Source organism: Melanostigma gelatinosum (assembly GCF_949748355.1).
Source record: "Melanostigma gelatinosum genome assembly, chromosome: 2".
Taxonomy (NCBI): Eukaryota; Metazoa; Chordata; class Actinopteri; order Perciformes; family Zoarcidae; genus Melanostigma; species Melanostigma gelatinosum.
The window spans coordinates 1,789,103-1,801,641 of record NC_136635.1 but is presented as its reverse complement, the minus strand read 5'-3'; positions in this window follow the sequence as shown (position 1 = coordinate 1,801,641).

Sequence of the window (12,539 nt, the reverse complement as noted above, 5' to 3'; positions counted from 1 at the left end):
ATGAAATGTTTGAAATGTAAGATTGGACCCAATCAAGGGCAGCCGCAGAAATTATGCTATATCTGTGTGCTATAGAGTTCCTGAACCCTGACTGGCATTTCTAGAATGTACTGTTTTGTTTCAAAAAGGACCGATTCAAATTAAAAACAACTTTTTTTTCTAAAACCTTAGACAAGAAAGAAGCTTGTAAATTGGCCGGGTCAAGACCAGGCTTTTTGAGGAGTGTCTGAAATCAGGTGTGCTTTAAACAAGACGGGATGGTACATGTGGCTAGAGAACTGTTAAAAGTTGTCAGTAAGCTACGACCAACTGCTTGAAAATGACAGCTAGTGGGCATCAGGCCTGCAATTCTACCCCTAAGTGGGGTAAAGAGACGGCGCAGAAATGATTAAGAGCAGGAGGGTCCAACATAGCCAGTGAGAGATCTTTGATTAAGTGCAAGATGTTCAATCCAATGTTGGGGGTGTTATTTAGAAAGTGACGATGTAGAAAGTGCAGTCTCTGCTTTCCGGCAGTCCCTTCTAATAGAGTGTGTAAACTCATTCAGCCAAAGGTCTGCCTGAGTCTTCCTAGCTCTGATCTTCAGAGGTGTAAAGGAGTCTGGAGAAGACAGTCAGGACTTGTGGAAGAGGTCAATTAAGTTATCAGTGTTTAAGCGAGAGGACAGTGCAATAACAAAGGCTGTGGAATCGGCACAGCCGGCACTAGAGAAGAGGCTGGCTGCAGTAGAGTGGGAGTGGGTATGGACAGGCAATTTTGGTAAAGCTGAGTGTCAAACAGAAAAACATCACGGTCGGACACGCAGATGTCTCATAGAAAAACTCACTACGTGAGAGGCCAAAGGACAGGACAAGGTCCAGAGTCTGACTTTTGATTTTCTTTCTTATGTGTTGGCAGAAGTTGCTGGACAGCAACAACAACAATGAGCTGAAACTCACCATAATGCCCATTTATTTAATTTATTCATTTGTTATTAACATTGATAAGTACAGATCACTTGGCGACTTTTGCTCATGGTTTAACATAAAGTGAAGAATGTAAACAGATTGTTTAAACAGAACCTATGTCCTTCTTTAGGTGTGTGTGTGTGTGTGGGGGGGGGGGGTTAGGTGGATGTGAGGAAGACACTGAGCTGCTGTCAGCCAAAATGGAAGATTGAGCTGTAATTCAAAATGAATGCCAAGACAGCTTGATGACATATTCCTATTTGTTTTGTTTATGAAGTTACCATCAATCACATTCTGTACTGAACTCAGCCTCATTACTGCTGCTTGATAGCAGTCAGAGTCAGAACCTGAACAGCTCTGTCAGCAGGATGCATGTGTCCACTCAGCTGACTTATTACATGTCAGCATATGAACAGAAGCAACACGTTTGGACATGCATGCATGGAGACAGACGCTCTGAAGGGCCATGGTGAATGTGTCTGTGTGATGCACTGGCATCACTGTGGTGCTGCCTCCTACTCAGGGACTCTGTCTAATCAGTACTGAGTCATCACAAGTTGTTGTGATGTCACAGGACTCTGACATGTATTGTTGGACCACAGAGAATGGAGAGAAGATGATGGCTGGCTGAGGCAGAAGGCCGAGGGGCAATGCTGGATGGCAGACTAGGCCGAATGGGAGAAGGATGAGTGGTGAGGGAAGGCTGACATGGCTCAAGGGTTTGCAGGCAGGCATTACACAAGTCAAGTTATGGACCAAGAGAGTCCTGCAAACTCTCTTATTGCTGTTACTTCACTCAAAAGACTTGCCATTTCACTATCAGGTCCCTTGAGCAGGTCTAATGACAAATGTTTGAATACCATGAATGATGTGAGTCACTGAGGCATTGCACCTATTCAAGAACTTGTATTGCTAACTTTACACTGAAGTGTAGTAAGGGGGCATGATATCTTGGTAGCTGTCCTTGGCAGTGGCTGCAGATAGACTCAACGATGGCTGTGTAGAAGTGCACCATCATTGTCTTTGGCAGGTTGAGATCTTCAGCTGTCTCGGGAAGTACATCCTCTGCTGAGCCTTCTTGGTGATGCAGCTGATGTTAGGGTCTTGAGGTCCTGGGTTGTGGTGGAGACCAGGAAGCAGAAGAACTCCACAGCATCGACGGGGGAGTCACACAGAGTTGATAGGGGCAGGCTTTCACTCAGGAGTTCAGTTTTAACTTCTGAAAAGAGTTCAAAGATCAACTCCCTGAAAATAGTTACTTCAACTCTGCCCTAGAGTCCATCTGATGGTTAAGCATAATCAAATTGAGTTGATTTGAACTCACACAGAGTATTCCAAAGGCTAGAAGTTGCTGTGTATGTTGCCTCAGCCCTACGCTCCCTCAACCTCATGTTCCCTCAGCCATATGTTCCCTCAACCCCATGTTCCCTCAACCTTATGTTCCCTTAGCCACATGTTACCTCGGACCTATGTTCCCTTAGCCCTTTGTTCCCTCAGCCCTGTTTCCTCAGCTCCATGTTTCCTCAACACCATGTTCCCTCAACCCCATGTTCCCTCAACCCCATGTTCTCTCAACCTTATGTTCCCTTAGCCATATGTTACCTCAGACCTTTGTTCCCTCAGCCCTATGTTCCCTTAGCCCTTTGTTTCCTCAGCCCTGTTTCCTCAGCCCTTTGTTCCCTCAACCTCATGTTCCCTCAACCTCATGTTCCCTCAACCCCACTACAGAGCTCTGTACGCCAAAACCACCAGACACAGGAACAGCTTCTTTCCACTGGCCGTCACGCTGATGAACAATTCATCAGACATACTGCACTGTTACCTCTGTTTGCACTATTCCCACCACTTGCACTGTCACCTCAATTCCCATTACCATTGTTGTTTATAGGTTTATGTTCATATATATATATATATATATATATATATATATATATATATATATATATATATATATATATATATATATATATATATATATATATATATATATATATATATATATATATACTAGTGCTGGGCAACGATTACAATTTTTAATCGCGATTAATCGCATGATTTTGGCAAAGTTCAATAATGAATTCAAAAGTAGTGTATTGCACACTTTTATTTTAAAGTACTGCTATATGAACAAAAGGTCAATAACATTTGGTGTAAACACTTTAAACACATCAGGTTCTTGTTAGCAGCAGTATTCTCTTTACACAGCAGCAGTTCTATCTCTTCACTATCTGTGATCAGTGTGTGACTGTGTTAAGGCCACAACTTCTGGACACAGGGAGAATCGCCTCCAAAACACAACAGCAGGTTAAAGTAAAAATCAAATGGATTTATTATCCAAGAAGCATAAAAACAGATACAGACAGTTACAAACCGAATCACACCACCAATAACAAAACAAACCTATGTATAAAATTAAATGTGAGATCCAATCCGAGCCACCCAGAAGGCTGGTCTGCCTCCACGGTGGCCAGCAGAAGATATGAAAACCCCCCCAGAGTTTCAAACCCTTTGTCCCCTCAAAGTTGCATTCCTCAGCTCATCGATCAGCTCACTGATTGGCTGAAGTCCAACAAGCCCCACCTGGGCCTATGCCCCATTGTCCTAAACTTCACACCTCAAGCAGCCACTTTCACACCACCCCCACTCCAGCACATTCCTCAGACCCCATCTCACAGACACTTAATGCATGAAATAAAACTTAAAACCCTCACAACTGTATGTGGAACGTTCCACTGCTGTGCAACAGGAATAAAATATTTCAGCACGTTTCAGCAAAATGTCTGTCTTCATGACAGTCAGAGCATGAATGCAGCTCTACTGTGCATCACTATGATGCTGTAACTCCGAGGTGATGATGGTGACCCAGCTGGTGCACGTTGTAACGCCGTCGCTTTAGTCGTCCTCTCCTTCAGTACAACTCGTGTGTTCTTCTTGTGACGGTGCGTCTTGAGGCTCGTCATTCTTTGCGATCCTAAACGCGACGCGAACACACCTTGAGAACGTTCCTCAGACCGACATGTTCCACAACACGAACTGGCAGTTTGTCTCCACTTCTCTGTAGCATCTGTTAGCTTGTGTTGCTTTAGTTGATCTCTACTTCTCCCACACACTGCATCCACGTAGTCTGAAGCCTCCCTCCACCGCTGCCAGTGAGCAACGCACTTTACAAATAACGCGCGATAAAATAATTGTCGACGTTAATTAATTAATGCGTTAACGCGATAATAACGCGTTAACTTGCCCAGCACAAACATATATATACTTTTTGGATATATATTTATACTTATATTGTACATAATTGTTTATACCTACATCTCTTCTACTTTTTTTGTTGTTGCCATTGTTCTATTTTTTTTTAAATATATATATATATATATATTTTGTTTATTGTAAACTTGTGTATGTACATTGAGAGCCAAGTGGAAACCGGAGTCAAATTCCAATAAAGCTGATTCTGATTCTGACCGAAGACCTTTTTGTCCATGGCCATGGATCCAAAGACCCATTGATCCAAAAATAAAACAAACTGAAGCATATGGCTTTTTTTTTTTGCAGAATGATGTCACCTGACCTTCCCGGTTGCAATATTTTGTTCCTAACTGTTGTCGGATATCGTTTTTAACATGCGCCAAGGATGATGCTGAGGGAACACAGTGTCCCATTAGGATAATAAAATCTATAGGTGCTGAGGCAGCATCGGCCTGGCCCCCTCCAGGGAGCCGAACAAAGGAAGGGATTACTCCTTTCAGTAGCTCTTAGTGTACTCACAGAACAAACTGACAGGTCTGTTCAGTCATCTGTCCATTACTGTCTATACTTTGCATGGTTATTGCACAGCACATAACAACTTGCTCTGGAAGACAAGCAGCGCTGACTGGCAACATAACGTTAAGATGACGAACGGGTTCAACTAAAAGGAGCTAATGGATGTTAGTTCTGGTCTTTGGTTTTCCCCTAAACAGCGTCAGTGCTGTTCTAGAAGCAGCTCATATACTTTGAGTGTCCTGTCGCGTTTCATCGGCCCACTCAGCCTACATCCGCCATGAGCCATGAAAACTTTCTGAAGCCTGTCAAGTATGTGTGAAATACCAAAGCTCTGATCTGTTTTCCTCATAAACACAAACTGGCAGCTCTTGGCATCGCTCCTGTTTGGCACTTTCACACCTTTCTTCAGTCTCGGCTCCTGAACAAACTGGTGGGTGATTTGAAAAGAAATAGTTTCCCACATTCCTCCCTGACATGACATGCACTCCACTCAGATTAGCCTCTTAAATTCCCCTCTGACATTCACTGAGCTCTGCAGCATTTGTGATGGACTGGCGGGGAGGGTAGAGAGGAACATTTCATTCCCAGGATGTCTTCATTTATATCATCCACATTCTGCTGTCGTCTGGCTCCACTCCACATCTCCTGCCTGATTGTCATTCGCTGATAACTGCCACAATGGTGTTTATTTGAAAAAGGCCCAACTCGAGTGTTGTAAATAGCATTCAAATGGCATCTGGTCTCTTTACAGCGTAAAACCATCTCCGAGACGCTCTGCTGTGCTCTGTGTGTGTGTGTGTGTGTGTGTGTGTGTGTGTGAGAGAGAGAGCGAGATAGTGTTCGATTTGCATAAGCCACTGAGATGTTATGCAGTGAGTGTATGTGTGTGAGTGCATTGTGGTTGGCAGAGCATAGCTGCGTACTTGTCTGCAGTCAGTGTGTCTCCATGCTGACAGGTCTATCTTAAATCATGCTGCTGTGAAGCTCCTCCAAACAGCATTCAAACGAGAGAGAGAGAGAGAGAGAGAGAGAGAGAGAGAGAGAGAGAGAGAGAGAGAGAGAGAGAGAGAGAGACATGTTCACAGTGTGCATATGGGACTGGATATATAATTAGTCTGAACATGGCCTCTGGACACCAGGTGCTGTGAGGACTATATATATATAGCCTATAGTTATATATATATATATATATATATATATAGCCTATAGTTATATATATATATATATATAGCCTATAGTTATATATATATATATATATAGCCTATAGTTATATATATATATATATATAGCCTATAGTTATATATATATATATATATAGCCTATAGTTATATATATATATATATAGCCTATAGTTATATATTTATATATATAGCCTATAGTTATATATTTATATATACATATATAACCTTTATTATCTTGGAAGTCCTATTGAGATTAAAAATACAATCTGTAGCATTTTGGGGGTCTATTGGCAGAAATGGAATCTAATATCGATCAGCATGTTTTCCTTAAGTGCATCACCAGAGAATAAGAATCATTGTGTTTTTGTCCCCTGAGAATGAGCCGTTTATAGTTACATAAAGAGCAGGTCCTCTCCACGCAGCCGGCCGCCATGTTTGTACAGTAGCCCAGAACGGAAAAACCAAACTCTGGCTCATGAGAGAGCCTTTCACCTTTTCACGTTTCTGAGTCAGCCATAGTTCTCCGACACGTTTGGCACACGTGAGATGTTTCAGTTGGTTACAGTCTGCCAGAAAATCCGAAACACTGCATCTTTAAAACCTCTTTTGTAAGTAAGACTCATTCCCCTTATTCTTTGACCTGAACTAGAGCGTTGCTTTGCCACATTTTCTCCATTCATTTCATTTTAGAAGGAAGTGCGATTACTTTGTTTTGCATCGCCACCGTTATCACCCTTTACTTGCCAAAAAACTGTTTTTAAGCTCTAAAAAAAGCTGTTATTCAATTTTTCATAATTTGTCAGACTAGAAACCATTTAGATTACCAATATGTAATCAGTTTATCCAAATAACTCCTACTTGAAACTTTACGCTGATGTTTTTGGAGCTGTCAGTACCTACACCAGTGGGCAGCATAAAAAGGTCAAACATATACTCACAGCTCCAAAATCTTCTTCAAAAACTTTTGATATATTACAAATACATTCTCATTACATCTTGTCAGCAACCAATAAATCAAATGCTCTGACAAATATAAGAAAACATCTCGGACTGTAATAAGCCCATCCAATCACGGCTGTCGACCTGTCTGTCTGTCTACTGTGACGACCCCTCCCTTCCACTAGGGGTCTGTGCAGTGGCGGGCCGTGCATTTTATACCTGGGCCTTCACTGCTGTCCTGCAGCTGAAACACAGCTACGGTTATTATTTGTTTCGTGTAAAAATGAAGCAAACACCTATCTGCAGAGAATAGGCCGGGAGTGCGTCTCCTCTCTGCTGACTGCAGCTGGGACTGCTGCGTGAGTTACCGCCTGTGAGCTTTGGGGTGGCGGAGGGGCAGCACCCGCTGCTCGTTCACGACAGTACCTGTACGGTCGTCCTTTAACGTCACAAAAGTCTCAAATAACACCAGAACAAGTCGCTAGATTTGTCACTCGTAGCTTTTGACAAAAGGTCGCCATGAGGGTTTAGAAAGTCGCCAGATTTAGCGAGAAAGTTGCCAGGTTGCCAACACCAGCTAAATATGCCCCTAGAGCAGGGGTGGGCAATTATCTTTCCCAAGGGGCCACATGAGAAACAGGGACTGTTGTGGTGGGCCGGACCAACAGACTGAACTCAATCCTGCTCTATATTATTCCACCTCTTTAATAAAAACAGTATGTTGTATGGTTTTTATAAGCTGCGAGTGGTAAGAGTAAATGTTATGATCAGTGGTGGAATGTAACTTAGTATATTTGCTTAAGTACTGTACTTATGTACAAATTCAAGGTACTTTACTTGAGTATTTGTATTTAATTTAACTTTGTACTTCTACTCCACTACATCTCAGAGGGAAATATTGTACTTTTTACTCCACTACATTTGTCTAACAGCTTCAGTTACTTTGCACATTATAATTTTTCAAAACTTTCCTAACTACCCAAACTGAACAACAGAGTATAAAGGAGTTAAAATGAGCTCCACCTAAAACATCTGCAGCAGGAATAATGATCCAAACAAATATACATTTGTAATATTCATATATAATAGTAGAACGCCGGGAACTATGATGCTCCACTATACATTGTGGCCTCAAACAAAAACATTTATCAAAAAACAACTTGATTGGGATGAGGACTTTATGCTACATCACTAGACATCCAGAGCAGTTGCTCTCAGCATCTAATGACATGGATGGGTGTACATTTTAGTTACTTGAAAGTCTGGTGCATCGCATAAAGACACTAGATCAGGGGTTCTTAACCTTTTTGACCTCGGGGCCCAACGTTTCAAGTACAAAGTGTCCCGGGGCCCACTCTGACTATATGCATCAAAAGTGTCAGACAACCTGTAGGTCATACAGAAACAGAGCAGTGGGCCTTTGGAGTCAGTAAAAATTTAAGATTTTTGTCCGCATTAAATAAAAAAGTATCTTTCAGTATAAATAACTGCCGGTGGCTGTATCTGTACAGGTAAAGGACAGTATAGGGCTGTAACTACACTATCAGTGAACAACTGCCTCAAATTTGAAGAAGATTGGACAAAGTATGACCATTCTACAGAGTTTCTTCATGAAGAGATCCAGGCGGAGCTCTAACAGGACATTTGGAGACCCAAATGGACACATGGTAACCACGTGATATTCTGACACACTAAAGGTGTTTCTCCCTTTATATTTTGATATTATATTATTTTCCTTTTATTTTTAGCTTTTGCAAATTGCAAAAACGATGTATATATGGTCGAAGACATGGTGTGTGAGTAGCGGACTTGCTGTGCTTAATGGCTGCGACCGAGCGCACGAACGAGAATGAGAATAGCTCAGTTACGCAAACGTTGGTTGACGGCTTATGGAAGAGGAGCATAAGGTTTGTACTATAAGTACTAGCGTTTTCTGAAGGCAGTAGCTCCATGGTAACATCCGCTAGCACGTTGTCGGGTCTGTAATGTGTCTTTTTCCGTCGAAATGCTGCAAGATACGACTTGCAGCGGTTATGGCGACTTTGGACAGTGTGTGTGTGGGCTCCTTTTGTGGAGAAACCATAAGAAATGAAAGAAAATCGATGATTTCTTTGCAAAGATGAGGATTTTGGGCATGCTGGGATACCAAACACGGACATGTTTTGTGACGTATTTGCGCAAACAAGCCGTAGGAACGGAAGGGGAGGGGATCGAGGATGCCGGTGTTGAACAGGCAAAACCCTTGTTAAATAAATGAGATGATACAATGTGATGATCACAAAGACATTTATGATCATGTGTATGTAAACCTGCATACACAACAAGAAGCCCAACAGACTTTCCCACGAGCGTTGGATGTTTCGTCGCTACGTGTCGCTTTATTTCTGAAGGCTTCAGAGCTTCGTTTGATAGCATTAGCTCACATTCCACACACTGAGCACTCGGCTCTGCCTCGTTGCCTCCGTTCACAAAGCCGTACTTAAGAAAGTCAGGGTTGTACTTGCGCACACATTTAGACTTTTGGGGGGTATGGCACCACTGTCGTCTTCATTTTTTCTTTTTAATAACTTATCCATAACTTTTGCTACAGGCTAGCGGCTAGCTGAGTGTCTTCTTCTGCTTATTGCAGCTTGTTAAACAACTGACTGACGCATTACCGCCACCAGGTGGTGGGAAGCTATATCGTAACTGAGCGTCTCATGGATAACAGTAATATCTCTGGTGTCTTCAATTGATAACCTATGCGGTCCCGCGGCCCTCGCGGCCCACAGGTGCAAAACTGAAAGTTTTTCGCGGCCCTCTAGGTGGCGCTCGCGGCCCAATCATGGGCCGCGCCCTATGGTTAAGAATCACTGCACTAGAGCAGGGATTCACAAAGTGGGGTGCGCGAGCTGCCACTAGGGGGTGCGCGAGAGGAAAAATGTAATGGCGGTGCAGTCCTGTCTCCTAAATATTACGTTCCCCCAAAACTAAAATGCATTCTCAATTACGTTTTACCACGAACGTATTTTCTCCCTGATTACGTTTGTGTTTGAGGTATTACAAATACGCTTCTCATCAGCATATCTTTGCCATACTCTCGTCTTTATTATTTTTCTGTGATCTGCCTCACCTCTACCCCGCCACCCACGAGTTGTTGACCCGCGGCCTGTTCCGAGGGCTGACAGACCTGACGATCGGGTGCCTCACGGCGGGGGCGGCTGGAGACCTCGTGTCCCAGCGCCAACGAGTGAGCGCCCGCCACTCGGAACCATAAAACCAAGTCCCGGATTTCACCCGGGGGACATTCTGGAGGTATTGTGACCGGGTGATGTGCCTCGTTGCTGGGGAGGTATGAACCGAGAGTGGCGGGGTGTTATGGAGGTTTATATTACAACTCTGTGTTGTTCCCGTGCGTGGATGAGCGCATTTCTGCCGGAGACAGGCGGCGTGTTGTGGTAGTATTCTGACCGCGTAATAGGGAGAAGGAGAGGCGGTGGTGGAGAGGGAAAAATGTTAAAGAGATGGTGGAATGTATGATTGGAGAGAGAGAAGCGAAAAAGTTGGACGTGATCCCGGTGTCCAACAACACTGTCGCGCGCATCGATGCTTTGTCCGAAGACATCCTGGCTACATTAGACGTTGCATGAAGAAGAGTGAGTTTTACTCTCTGCAAGTAGACGAGCCTACAGATGTGGCCAATCTGGCCAATCTTCTGGTGTACGTCCGTTACCTTTTCGTATGCACGGTGCAGGAAGAGTTTTTGTGTTCTTTATCTTGTAAACAAACGCCACGCGCGAGCAAACTGTTCTCTCATTAGTCCGATTTTTATGCGGCTCTGTTGCTTTTTTTTTTTAAGGTGTGTGTGTGTGGGGGGGGGGGGGGGGTGCGTGAACCCGGTCGGGATGTAGAAGGGGGTGCGTGGCCTAAAAAGTTTGGGAACCGCTGCACTAGAGGATACCTTGTTTGTCGGTATCAGACGCTGACTGCCGTGATGAAATATTGGTGTTTGGCGCACCGGGACTGAGACCAGGCTTACAGATTGTTCCGAGGACTGTAGTGGAACAGGCTTGTTTTGACAGCCTCTGTACTAATAGAAGGCTTTTCAAACTGAAGATATTTGAGCAACCTAAGATCATGACTGCTTTGCAAAAGTAAAGACTTCTGGCTTAAAGTTACAACAATTGTTGATTTGGTGGTCCCTGAGAACAAAAGTGGGAGTGTTTCGGCGCACCAGAATCGTTTAGAAAACCTCCCATTTTACTGAGTATGGTCTGACAGTCCATCCCACTCAGTCCTGGTTGTGATTCCCCTGTGCATCCCTTCCCTCCAGCAATCCGGCCTCGGGTCTCCAGCAGCGTGGTGTCGGTGTTGGCTCCCAGCGGGGACCGGAGGAGCAGAGATGAGAAGCTCTGCTCCTGGAGGATGAGACGCTGCTGCTGCCGGGAGCTGAGCTCTCCTCCTCCCTCAGGAGCTCTGGCTGCAGTGGATCTGGATCGGGTTCAGAGTGGGCTGGTTGCTGGTGTAGGCCCCACGTTAGTCTGAACTTAAGACGTCGCTGCTAAACCTGCATGATCTTGTCTGGGAATTTATTTCATAGCGAGAAAATGAAGTGATTTTCTAGAAATGAAAGTTCTCAGTTGAAATCTTCTACTTGCTTTGTACAACTGACATAACATACATCTCCATATGATGAGATGTGGTTTGAATTTAAAACTGATGTCTGCCCCTCTTTTATTTGGTAGTTTGTTTCTTCCATTTCAATCAAGTGAGATTTTCTCCCGAGGAGGCTGCAAAACTGTATCTCTGTCTGTCACTGATTGTATCACTGGTTCAGCCTGATGTGAGGCTAATCCTAAAGCCCGACCATACCGGCACCAGGCTGGAAGGATGGTTCCACAGTAACTGAAGTATGCCTGGTTGACAAGTAATCTTGCTTTATGAAACACACACTGCACTGGACTGGACCCCACCTCCATTGAAAGCAAAACCATTGAACTTGTCCCCCCAGCCCACTACAACATGTGGTTTGTAGTGTGAGTTTGGTTCACCTGCCCTGCTGTCAACAGTTCTCTGCATGTTGTTCCTTCAGCAGCAATTAGCCTTCAGTGAAAATTGTGGTAAAATGAAAAGCCTGTGAGCCCTCTATGACTGGCTGTGGAATGCTCTGCCTGCACCTCTACGCTTTGCAGATTCTGTGAACGCATTCAGCAATCAGCTCAAAACGCACCTCTTTAGACTGGTGTTTGGGTAAAACCCATGTCCTAGACCTGCTTTTAGACCATGTTTTAATTTTGTATTTTCTGTGTATGTAAATGATTGGCCCTATGGTCACATTGTGTTTTTTATGTTTGTAATTCTGCCCTGTTAAGCACTTTGTGTCTGTAAAAAGCGCTTCATAAATACATTTGACTTATGACAGAATATGCATGGTTGCACAGGCCTCGATTGACTGATAGCAATTATGCAGCGCTTCTGTCAGATTGATGGGTTCTGGCTCAACATGTCCATGTATTTCTTGGATGCTAACACTTCGGCTTTCTACATGTGGATCCAGTACCAATGTTTATCGTACTTCAGATCACACTGACTGGCACTTAGCAGCTTATTCAGCCCACATATTGTCTTCAACTAATGCTCTCTGTTTGCATTTCCCCTCATCTGGAGGACCGTGAAGCCCTCTCTACCAGCAGCTAATGGTCCCTCTCAGGAGACGAAAAAGCCAATT